The sequence below is a fragment of the Nasonia vitripennis genome, assembly GCF_009193385.2.
Source record: "Nasonia vitripennis strain AsymCx chromosome 1 unlocalized genomic scaffold, Nvit_psr_1.1 chr1_random0003, whole genome shotgun sequence".
In the NCBI taxonomy this organism is placed as follows: domain Eukaryota; kingdom Metazoa; phylum Arthropoda; class Insecta; order Hymenoptera; family Pteromalidae; genus Nasonia; species Nasonia vitripennis.
In genome coordinates, this window is record NW_022279589.1 from 1,050,716 (window position 1) to 1,062,814 (window position 12,099).

The 12,099-nt window shown below is 39.6% G+C and overlaps 2 protein-coding genes across 4 annotated transcripts in view; one reads left to right on the forward strand and one right to left on the reverse strand.

Moving 5' to 3' along the window:
- The window catches only part of LOC107981926, a 457,580-nt gene that overhangs the window by 104,252 nt on the left and 341,229 nt on the right, over nt 1-12,099 (forward strand). The window contains exon 3 of the mRNA XM_031930575.2: nt 11,330-11,642. The gene's annotated coding sequence lies outside the window, so the exon portion shown is untranslated. The remainder of the gene's footprint in view (nt 1-11,329; nt 11,643-12,099) is intronic.
- The window catches only part of LOC107981322, a 526,190-nt gene that overhangs the window by 19,982 nt on the left and 494,109 nt on the right, over nt 1-12,099 (reverse strand). The gene's annotated exons all lie outside the window — the stretch shown is intronic.

Genomic DNA, 12,099 nt, shown 5'->3' on the forward strand with positions numbered 1-12,099 from the left:
ATTGAACAGCTCAATAGTGACATGCACAACTACTCCACGAAAGTTATAATGGGAGATTTTAATGCAGATCAACTCTCCTCCTCAGAAGATGCCAAGTTCATCAAGGCCCTCATAGAAGGTGCCCTATGTTGCTACGCACCACAAGCAAAACTCTGACACATGGCTCGACCTCTGCCTGGTCGACGAACAGGATTGCCTAATTTCACACTGGAACACTGAATCACCATTCATAAACGGACATGACCTCATTACGGCTACACTCGACGTGCAAATTCCACGACAAGCACCTAGAACATACTCCTACAGAAATTACAAAGGCATCAGTGCTGAAAAACTAAACAACTACCTCAACACATGTGACTGGTCTACAATCGACACATCATCCCTTGACGCATGCATCAACACTCTCAACACCAACCTAACAAACGCCATCAATCAGCTCGCCCCATTACGGACTGTAACGCCAGGACCCACACGACACCCGTGGTTCACCTCGGCTCTTCGAGACCTTGTGACTGAGCGGGACAGACTATACATGATATTTCGCAGGACACGTCATCCTCGAGATCAACTTCTTTATACACTAGCAGTAAATAACGCACATAAGCAGGTCAAGGAAGCCAAACTGAACTACTATCACTCACGACTATCAAACATAACATTACGTAGGGGAAATCTGGAGAGAACTCGAGAAACTTGGAATCACCACCTCCAAGGAAACCACTCCATCTCGCTTCTCAACAGATGATCTTAACAGATACTTCAGCGGGATATCCAATGATCTACTCGCCCCTTCTGTCGACGAACAACTGCAATCACTTGATAGTCTGGAATATCCTGTCCACTTCAGCTTCAGTGAGATTACGGAATCGGACGTGTTGGCCGCAGTTCAGCATTTCACCTCCCAGGCCAGGGGAACTGATGGCATCCCACAGGTTGTTATCTCCAAGGCCATGCCAGTACTCGCGCCCATATTAAGTCGTATCTTTAACCTGTCCTTGAGCGAGTCATACTTCCCCTCGGACTGGAAAAGCTCACTGGTGCGTGCACTCAACAAAGTCAGTTCTCCAAAATCCACTACTGACTATCGTCCGATCTCACTCTTATGTTTTCTATCCAAGGCGCTGGAATGGCTGGTACATAGGCAGCTTTCTCATTACCTGGAAACTAGGCTCTTCCTTGATGACCTACAGACAGGTTTTCGTACCGGTCACAGCACACAGTCCGGCTTAATAAAGCTGACTGATGATGTCAGGCTTGGAATAGACAAAAAGAAGGTCACACTTCTTCTTCTTTTTGATTTTAGTAAGGCGTTTGACACTGTGTGTCACGACAAGCTCCTTAGAAAGCTAACCTCTTTCGGCTTTTCTAAGAAGGTCATCCGATGGATTGCATCTTATCTCACGGGCAGACGGCAGGCCGTCATTGGTGACGACAATCAACTTTCCTCATACCTTCCGCTCAATACAGGAGTCCCACAAGGATCCGTACTGGGCCCTCTACTTTTTGCATTGTACGTCAATGACATAAGCCTCTGTCTGGACGTGGATATTGCACATCTGATCTATGCGGATGACCTGCAGATCTACACCCACTGCCACCTCGAGGAGCTTGACTCCTGTTCTGACAGAATGAGAGCTAATGCCTAGAGAATAAGGTGCTGGGCTGAGCATAACAATCTAAAACTCAATGTCCTCAAAACTAAGGCGATCGTCCTGGGCTCGCCCTACTATATCAATGCTCTACCTACAATGGCTAACACTTACATCAATATAGGGGGAGCCTGGGTCGATTTTGAATCTTCTGTGCGCAGCCTGGGGGTCGTGCTTGACTCCAAACTAACCTGGAAAGAGCACTTAACACAAATGTGTAAGCGTCCTCACTCTCTTATGTATAGGCTATACTTTTTCAGTAAAAGCACGAACCTCGGTCTGCGCCAACACCTCGTCCAGGCCCTACTGTTCCCGATCATAGACTACTGCTCACTGGTTTACTGCAACTTGAAACAAGAACTCGACATTGAACTACTAAGACTGGTTAACACAGGTATACGTTACATCTATGGTCTTAAGAGGGACGAGCACATCACGCCTTACAGGCGCGAGCTGCAATGGCTCACCACTGCCGGACGTAGGAAGTACTTTGCGGCCTGCTTCTTGAGAAAGCTCTTTAACAATGCTAAACCATCTTATATTTATTTTCTATTCTCTAGCCTTGTTCCGTCCTCTCCTTCTCCTTCCTTCTTTTTCTACTTTTTCCAGCATTCTCTCCACAAGGTATTTTCTTTTGCCTTGCTTAATTTGGCCTCGTATTTCATGGCTCTTCTCCTTGTCCTTATTTCTAGTTTGTACCGCTTTGTCTCCAGATGTAGTATGTGTTCCAGTATGTTTCTGTCCAACTTCTACATCAAATTCTCCTCATCCTTCTTCTACATTTTGCCACTTCCTAGAATTTTTCTCGGTTCTGTTTTCGCCCGCTTCTCTTATCCTCTTTTCCATTTCAGCCTACTTTTTTTATTTCTACCAATATTCCCCATTCTCTTTTGGCTTTAACATACTCTTTCTTCCATACGCTTTTTTTTTATTGCACTACCCAGTTTCCTTACCTCTGCTTTTTTGTTTCTGCATTCATCGTCCCACCACAAGTTTTTCTTCTCTTCCTTACCGTTTCCCTTTATCTTTCTGATTGCTTTCTCCAATTTTCGTTTCAGTTCTGTCCATTTCATTGCCTCTTCGCCCTTGTTTAGTTCTTTCCGGAATTGCTCTATTGTTTTTCCGTCCACGTTGCTCTAGCTGTCCTTTTTTTCTTATTTTTATTATGATTACAGTTCGTTTTGCCCGTCTTTATCTCCACTGCGTTGTGATTCGATTCCAACCTGTATTTAATATTCATTTTACTTACCCCTCTTTTTCCTTCCTCGTTGGCCATTACGTAGTCTATTACTGAACAGCCCCCCCCCCCCTTACCTGCCCCTCCTATGTATGTGTATTAGGCTGGATCGTTTTTGGGTGATTTTCGAGAATCAATTCACAATAGCTATAAAAGATTAGTATTATACATAACTTGGAAGTACGCAAAAGCTGGACGCGTAATTTTATCATTTTCTGTTCCCACAAATTGCAAACATACTTGTTTTAAGAGTTTTTCGTCATTTTTACGACTTTTTAAATAAATCTGCTTCCCTGACGTAAATAATCAATACGGAGATATCCCCTCCCCAAATTCTTTATCAAAAAATAGTATAATAATCCTTTTTCTTTCATTGCCGAAGCCATATAGGCCGACAAAAATTTTATTCTAGCGATTAAAGTTGTTTTTTTTCTTCTTATTTTGGTTGTTTTTTGCGCATTTTCATATGGCTCTTAAAAATCGAATTTTCTATATATTTTAATTTAGTCGGCGGCATTCGTTTCCTAAAAGAATATACTTTGCAAAGAGAAAATTTTTCATGGGGTTCATCAAGTAGAAAAAATTTGGCTGGCCCGATTATAAAGAGCACTTTACGATTTATTAGCCTGTATCATTTAATCTAAAAAACAATTCAGTAGACGCTCTACAGTGAACCTGGAAGGTTCCGTATTAAACTATAAATATAGTTTTAACAGCCTTTAAGACTATTCATTGACGTTAGATTATATTTAGAAACTTATCACAGAAGTTAGGGCCGAAGAAAGATAAGGAAACTGGGGAATGGCGGAGACTACACATCGATGAGTTGCACAATCTGTACGCGTCACCAAATATTAACAGAATAATAAAATCACGCAGATTGGGATGGTCAGGGCTCGTAGCGAGAATGGAAGATGAATGTACGGCAGCGCGTGTCATGAAGGGCAGGCCGATGGTAACGCGACCTATATGTAGACCTAGAAACAGATGGGAGGACAACGTAAAAGCAGATCTAGTAGAAATAGGACGGGTGGATGTCGATCGAAGGGGTGCATCTTGGGTGGGGTTGACACAAGATAGGGCAATGTGAAAGGCTTGCTTAAATGGGGCGATGAACTTACGAGCTCCAAATGCCACTTAAAAAAAATCACAGAAGTTAGATGGCAAATATCCAAAGTCTCACAAAACCCGTCATTCTATGAAATTGTATCTTTTTTACGTGTCTTGAAATTATTTTGTCTTTATTAAAGACCATGGTAATAATTGAAGCTCGATGAAAGCCTGTGTTTTATAAATTAAGAACGGTATATTACGCTGAAGGGACGAGGGAAAAAAGCGGGATATAATATAAAAGGGACGAAAAGCGCGACTCTCGTACAGCCGCGCACCAACACAGCAAATTTATTTGAACTGACTGAATCTGTTTGTTTTTCGCGTGCACGAGCGGGTTCGAGCGCGCGATACGTGCGCGCAAAGTAATTGGAATTAAAACTTCGATTTCGTTAACGTCCCTTGTCTCTTCTCTTCCCTCTGTACTCTGAAAGAGCTTGTATGTTTAATTGAAACCACGGCACACCGAGTGGTTAATGTTTTAAACAGAAAAATGGCCCGTATAATGTTTCCCGATCGTTCCAATGCACGCTTCGCGACGAGAGCGTAATTCTTGTACGTTGTTGAACATTCTGCATATATTTCAATTATTCATTAGAATTTCGAATCGGTATTCGCGTTTGTTTAAGCGTATCGAAAATTCAAACAAAAACCCAGGCTCTAGCTTATAAGCGAAAACGTGTACGAATTACAATTGTACAGAATATACTGTTTGCGCTATATACGAACCACGAAAAACGAATTTGTCATATACCTTCCACTTCGCGTGTCCGAATCGAAGGAAAATGAAAATATCAAATTCATGAATTTTATCCAGAATATTTTACATGTTACACTTCGAAAGCGCGAAGCCCGATATTCCGGTCCCGTATTCCGTCTGCGAAATAAAAGAAAAAAAAATTGAAATGAAAGATGATTATTAGGTATCATTTTTAATTAGAACAAGTATCTTGATGATTATTAAAACAATGAGTTTTCAATTCATTTATTCTGCTATAACAATTTTTTAACAGAATTTTAATGACTTTTTCTTTAGATTTAGATACATCTAATTCTTTTTTATATTTAATCTGATCTTATAGTTGAAAATCTGGTCTTAAAGTTGATATTTCGTATCGAAACGTTGAAATACTTTTCTCGATGCTAACGTTGCTTCGATGAAACCATTTCTATTTGCTAGCCCACATACTTTGCTAGAAGCTTCTGTGACTAATTTAACTAATCGTTCCACAGCTACCGTATGACATGAAAATTAAAAAAAATCCCAGTTTGTAAATGCTTGTCTGCTTAATAATTTTGTTGTTAACTCTTCGTTACTAATTTTCTTTAAAACTGGCGGTGACGTACAATGCAAAGTAGACCAGTCAATCATTTCATGATAATTCGTAGCAGCAAAGTTGATTGTTGAAAGTTTATAATTTCTCTTACTTATTGTACCACTGTTCGCTTCCAATCTAGCAGCGAGAATTTTTTCCAACGCAGTTTTGTGAAAAGTCAGATTTGCATCAGTCATCATTGCAAGTAAAATGTTTTCAGGTATCGCGAAAAATGCATTTCTTGCAATAGCTTTATCTGTAACTTCCAACAACGTTGGGGGTAGATATCTTGTTAAGCAAATCGTTTCAAACAGATGTAAAGATTCTTCTGCGATAGATTTTCTTTTTCTTATTGAAAACCACTGTAGAACATATACTTTCAATAAGAAAGTAACTAATTAAACATTTTTAATTCAGTACTTGGATTTGATGTGAAAATATAAAAACGAAGAATGCGATTAGCAAGTGAGATAACGAGCATGATTAAGACAGCCAGGTTGATTCGAACTCAAATCTTCCGAGCATTCACCTAGTCCGATGGCTTTTAAAATTTGCTACAAATACTTTTGATCCATGCTCAAGTCGTCAGTGCCAATATCGGGGAAAGTAAAATCGATTTATTTAAAACGAACCACTGGCAAAGATTCACATAACTTCAACTGTATACCAATCGGACCAGTAAATAAATTTGGTCCATCAGTTCGTCCATCTACGTGATGAAAGAGAGCACGAAAAGGTAATTTATTGCAATGATTTGGGTTCTGATAACACAAAAATATGTTTTTCTTCAATAGTCATTCTACGGCATTTTAGTCCATGTTTTACTTGAGCAATCGTATCGTCTTTTCGAATATCGAAATATAAAGCACAAACTGTACTTTTATCTTGAAAACTTTGGATTTCTTTATTTACTTTATGTTTGCTACGTCTGACCTTATTTCTATCAATTACCATCTTGTTTATTCACTAAAGCATGATCGGCTAATGTAGCTGAAGAAATAGCTGCGATCGTCCTGTCACTGATACCGAACCTTTGACCAACAATTACTTTTTCAGATAACTTATATTTATTCTTTTTTTCGTTTGGGTCTAATATTGTGAATCCTGTCCTGACTCCAAGCTACTCGGATCAGACGACTGGCTTGACGGATTTGAAGATTGTGAATCAAATTTTTTATCTAAAACATTACTATGATCGCAGAAAAAATTTGCAACTTTCGTTCATTTCTTTGATCGCGTATAGAATCCCAAACATTTTCTGGTATTTTCTGTTAAAACTGGTAATTTTTCAAATCTGAACATTTACACGAAAATATGTCAAAAAGTCTGTTCAAACTCTCAACAAATCCATCAATTTTTTTTTGTCTGATTGTCTTTTATTTGCTTGAACTTTCTTGATGTTGTTGTATTTTGTATGAATACCATTAACTTACTGCATAACTCTATCAAAAGTTACATGAGGAATCGAAGCACTTTCATATACTTTTATAACTTTTTTAATTACTGTTCGAGCAATGTCTGAGAAATTTAGTTCTTTGTTGCTCTTAGATAATTTGCCTAAACGGTACCGTTCATTATTACAACAAAACAGAGTCCAGCTTCCGCGTACTTCCATGACATGTATAATACTAATCTTTTATAGCTATTGTGAATTGATTCTCGAAAATCGCCCATAAACGATCCACCCTAATGTGTATTCTCCTTCTTTGTCTTTTTCTGTGTTCCCGTTCATTATGATGAGACTTAGCTCCCTTATTTTTGTATAGTAATTCTTTCCCTTTTCTGTTTTTTTTTTTGCGTCTTTCGACACTCGTCTCCGTGATTTCCTCTTCATCTATTCCCCCTCCTTCAAATTTTGTTCACGCATTCATATCTCCGCATCATATTACCTTATCTCCTCTGGTCTTCTCTACTATTTCTTTCATTTCTTTAGTGTTGTGTTGTTTTTTCTCTCTCATGCATACCGTTTCTATCCACCATGTATCCCCCCATCTCTTTATCCTTGCTCCTATAAATTCGTTCGTCTTTTTCTATATCTATATTTTTTTCTCTGTTTTATCTCCTATTTTTACTGCTATCACTATTCTCACTTTTACTCTCCCTTTTTCCCCCTTTTTTCGCGTTTCTTGCTCTAACTTCGAATCCTCCTAAATTCTTTTCCCAGAATTTTCCACCTTTGTCTTCTAGCCATGTTTGTAGACAGATAACATCAAACCCTCTTATGTAACCGCATGCCTTCTCATCTAATCGCTTTATTCCTGCTACGTTCTAACTAATTATCCTTATACTTTTCTGTGCTTCCTTTCTCTCCCTCTCCCGATTTCTTTTTCTACGAAAAAGCTTCTGTTCCCTTTCTCTCGATATGTATTCTACCTCTTCTATCCATAACTTGTTGTAACCTATCCTAACTTTTTTATCCTCCTTCCATTCTTTTACTGCGTATTCCTTTAGTTTCTCCTTGTTTCTTTTTTTCTTCCATGTTAGGTCATGGTCTATAAATATATCTTATTCTTGCCACTTTGCTTTTTTTCTCATAATTGACCCTTTTTTCTCTCAGTTTTTGCATTTCGCGACTATCCTGCGGATTCTTCCTTTCTGTATCCATGTCTTCCTTAAGGCTATCTCTACCCCTAGTCTACCTTTTATCCAATCTTCCACCGTTTTCTTATCTAAGTATTTATTCTGCTTGCCCGTTATCATTATGTCATTCTTTTTTGTCTCTTTCCTCCTCCTCGATTCTCCATTATAATTCTTCGATCTGCTTTCTATCCTTCCCAGCCTCGGCCCCCGTTTCGTTCCCCTTAATCTCCCCTATCTGTTTCTCTTTAATTTTATGTTTATCTTCCCCTTTTTCAAGTTTTTCTATTTTTTCTAGTATCTCTTTTAACTCCTTTTTTCTTTCCTTCCTTTTCTTTTATAACTTCCCATCCAGATCTCTTTTATCCGCCTCCCTGTTTCCTTCCTCCCTCTTCCACGCCTCCCTCTATTCTTTTTTGTTTCTTTTTCTTTCTTCACCTTCTTCTTTTATTTTGCCCTTCATTATTTTCAGCTTTTTCTCTGTTTTTTGTTCATTTTTCTTCTAAGCCCATATACCTTTGTTCCCAGTTCTCTATTATTTTCTCTCTCTCTTTCTTCCTTTTTCTTGACCATTTTGGTGCTTAACTCTTCTAGCTTCAGTAGGATCTGGTTCATTGTTTGCTTTATTGTTCCTTTGGTCTCTTCTCCTATTTTCTCTTTGTCCTGTGGTAACCTTTTCACCGTTTGTCCACTAGCAAACGCGTCCCTTTTCTCCGTGTGCTCCCCTGTTTCCTCTGCTCTTTCCTTATTATTTTTTTCTACTGCCCTATCCATTCTTTTTATACCCGTCTCTTCTTTTGACTTTAAACTGTCATCTAATTCCCTTTGTTTCAATGTGTTTCTTATCCTACCTCCGCCTCTCTGTCCTCCACCTTTTTAACCTCTCGGTGTTATCACACTTTTTAAAGTTCCCGCCTCTTCTAGTGATTTTACTATACTCGGTTGCGGTGTGCGAAGCCCCTGTTCCATCGTTCCGTTCCCGTTCCCCGTTCCGTGTATTATTTCCTGCGACTCCATGTTCTTAAAACTCATAATTTTATTCTACTCTTTCTATCTTTTGCTATATTTTGCCCAACCTCTTTCTTTTGTCAACCTCTTTCGCATCCCTTTCTATTGTTACTCTATCTCTTTCCTTCTCGTTTTTTGGTCGCCTAGACGCCAGAGTACGTCCGGCCTTGTGTAAACATTAAACGCAGCCTAAAACAGTGGTGTTTCGGAGCTGCTTGTTGTGGTTATTATGGTTAGCCAACGAACCTGCTTAATACGTCACTTTAGCCAACAGTTTACCGTTGGTAAGCATTTTTACCAGGGCATCTTCATAAATCTGTACATTTGTATAAGAATTCTTCGTGTGTGCAATAAAATAATATTTTTGAAAATTGTAACGTTTATTTTTAATAACTACTAGTCAGCTGATCTTTTCTCACCTGCTGAACTTTAATGCTTGATGCTTGACATATATAAAATTGATTACACTACATTCATTAGCGTATATTTATGCCCTTGTAGAAATGCTTACCGACGGTGAACTGTTTTAGCAGGTGACGGTTTTAGCAGGTTCGTTGGCCAACCATAATCAACTGTTGGGTTATTTTCATGCCAGGGTGGAGACCCAACTTATAGTTGCCAACATTTTACCTTGTAAAAGGTGTTTTTGAAACCGATTTCATACCCGTTTAATACGTTTAATTAAAGTTCCGAATTGCTACGACTTCTCGAGAGCCTTATTATCTTGCGTATCTTGTCTTTGAGGACCTGCTGCTGTTGCTATTGAGCAACCTAGATCATCTGGGGCGTGAGTGTCTTGATGATGTTGGCGGGCAGCAGCAGTAGGCTTGGATTTGTGGCCGGGTGACACGGATATAAGTTTGAGGTTGGTCGGACTCCCGACACTGCCAATCTATGGGCTCCTCGTTGACGTCTCCTCCTCCTTGTCCTCCAACTTGATCAGACGTTCCATCGCAAACTCGTTCTCGTGCTCTCATTGTCTAACGCGCCGTTTTCGGCTTAAAGGTCTTGAGCGCCAAGTGTCATTTGCTGGTCGTCGGAGCAGCTCCGGCAGTCGTTGTTACGGCGCTCGCCAATTATGGCGAACCCTGCTGCTCTAATATGTGAGGGCTGACCGAAACCGTTGTAACGGAAAAAGAAGGAAGACCTAGTCGTTTATTGTCGACTCATTTCGAAGAAACAAGGGTATAAGAGGATGGAGAGAGCATATAGTTGCCGTTGCATTGCAGGGGACGGGGTCGTCGTCGAGCTCGAGCGATGAGAGCTCGTGAAGTTGAAGACGAGCTCATAGATTTTCCGTGGATTGCGGTGTCGATCTCGCTCTTCTCTGTTGTAGCAGTCCTGCATGTCCTAAAGCGATTGGCCGGTACTAAGTTTCCAGTCCACCGATATGAACCAAGGGTCACAAGATGTTCACTGATGTAGAGCACGCTGTTGTTTACTCTCTGGATTCACACGTCGTGTTTGTAATTATCCACGCGAGTGCTTGGGTCGAGTCTTGGCAGGTGTTCGGCGCCTAAGTATTAGACACATTAATTTCGTCGAGCGGTACCCTAGCAGTAGCGCGAAGGTTCTTTAATAAACGCACAATCATGCGCAATTACGCACTATCACGCACAATAGACAGATTCGCGAAAGTTTGTGCGCACCGCACAGCTCCAAAACACCACTGTTTTAAGCTGTTTATGTTTACACAAAGCCGGACGTACTCTGCTGCTGCGTGTACCTCTGTCCTCTCAAACAAACACTGATGCACGTTTGTAAACGATGCAAGAAAAACTGGATAAAGACAACTAGACATCTTCTAGTTTGAAAAATCTAGTCCTTTTTCCTCAGAATCTTTGTGTAGATAGATGCTTACTCCGTGCGTTCAACTCTCTGTAACTGCAATTCATTTCGAAAAAGGCAGTGACGCCTCGCGGTCACCTTTCTCACTCTTTTACTATTAGAGTTGCACATAATTAATATGTTCTGGAGATATTCGCGGCGTAGTATACTGCACTGATTGCTGAAGATGACCTTATGTAACCTATTAATAACATATTCTTGTATTGTTGTACTCAAAAAGATTAGAATCGCATGCTAAAATTTTAAGAAATTATCGCAAATTAATTTTCAATCATAATTATTTTGCTAAAAGAGACATTTTTGAAGCAAAATATTATGACCATTAGAAAGTTCTTATTAAAATCTTCAAGATACATTACTCAAACATAAGCATCTAATACATATAAGACAAGAAATCATTGGAGATAATAAAACGCATTAAGGTTAAAAAGCAAATTTAAAGTATAATAGGGTCGCGCTGCTCCCCGACGGTACAGTGTATACAACGTTTATACTTGCCATCGGGGCGCTACCGCGCCCCTTCATTCCAGATTTTTTAATCAACCTTCAAACTGTATATAATTTATATAAATTTTTTTCAGAAACTTCTAGCCTAAAAGAATGATTACTGTTTACGAATGGGAAAATGTATTTATTGTCTTTCAATGGAGACGCCGAAGAGGTGTATAGCAATCGACACAGGCGAGTTGATAAAAATTACATCACATTAAGAGAAGGATGGCATTTTCTGACTCGCACTTTGCTTTTTTACACTACTACCTCAAGTGATTTTATGTAGATTAGGCAACATCATATCTTCGTCTATGCGTGGTACTCAGTGGTCAAGGAACACGTACAGATTATTTAAGGACGTGACGGAAGGTTGTCTACTCAACTGCCAGTTCATGAAGCATGGTTAAGCACCAAATACTTTCTATATCTTTCTTTCAAGTATAGCAAAAAATAATTTAGTCGTGCACGTTAATACACTTTTAGTTGCGTATCACGAGGCGACCTTTGATGTTACTGGATTCCCTTCACCTTATAAACCTCGTGATGCTCACCGCTGGGAGAGCACACTTGGTACGCATAAAATTTAGGCCTGCCCGAGACGAATTTTTCTATGTATGACCCGGCGCAATACACCTAAAGCGCATTCGCCAGGTCAGATAAAAACTTCCCTGTAGAAAGATCGATCTCGCCTTCCGACGACCAATAACCAATAACCAAGTCTGTATCGTAATACAGTACTTTTTTCCCTGAAAATTCTAAAGAGTCAAACAATTTCAGACGCGCCTGCCTGAGTCGTGATGTACGCGGCTAAAACTATATTCGCGCTCCCTGACCGAATAACAGCCTCATTCTTATTATT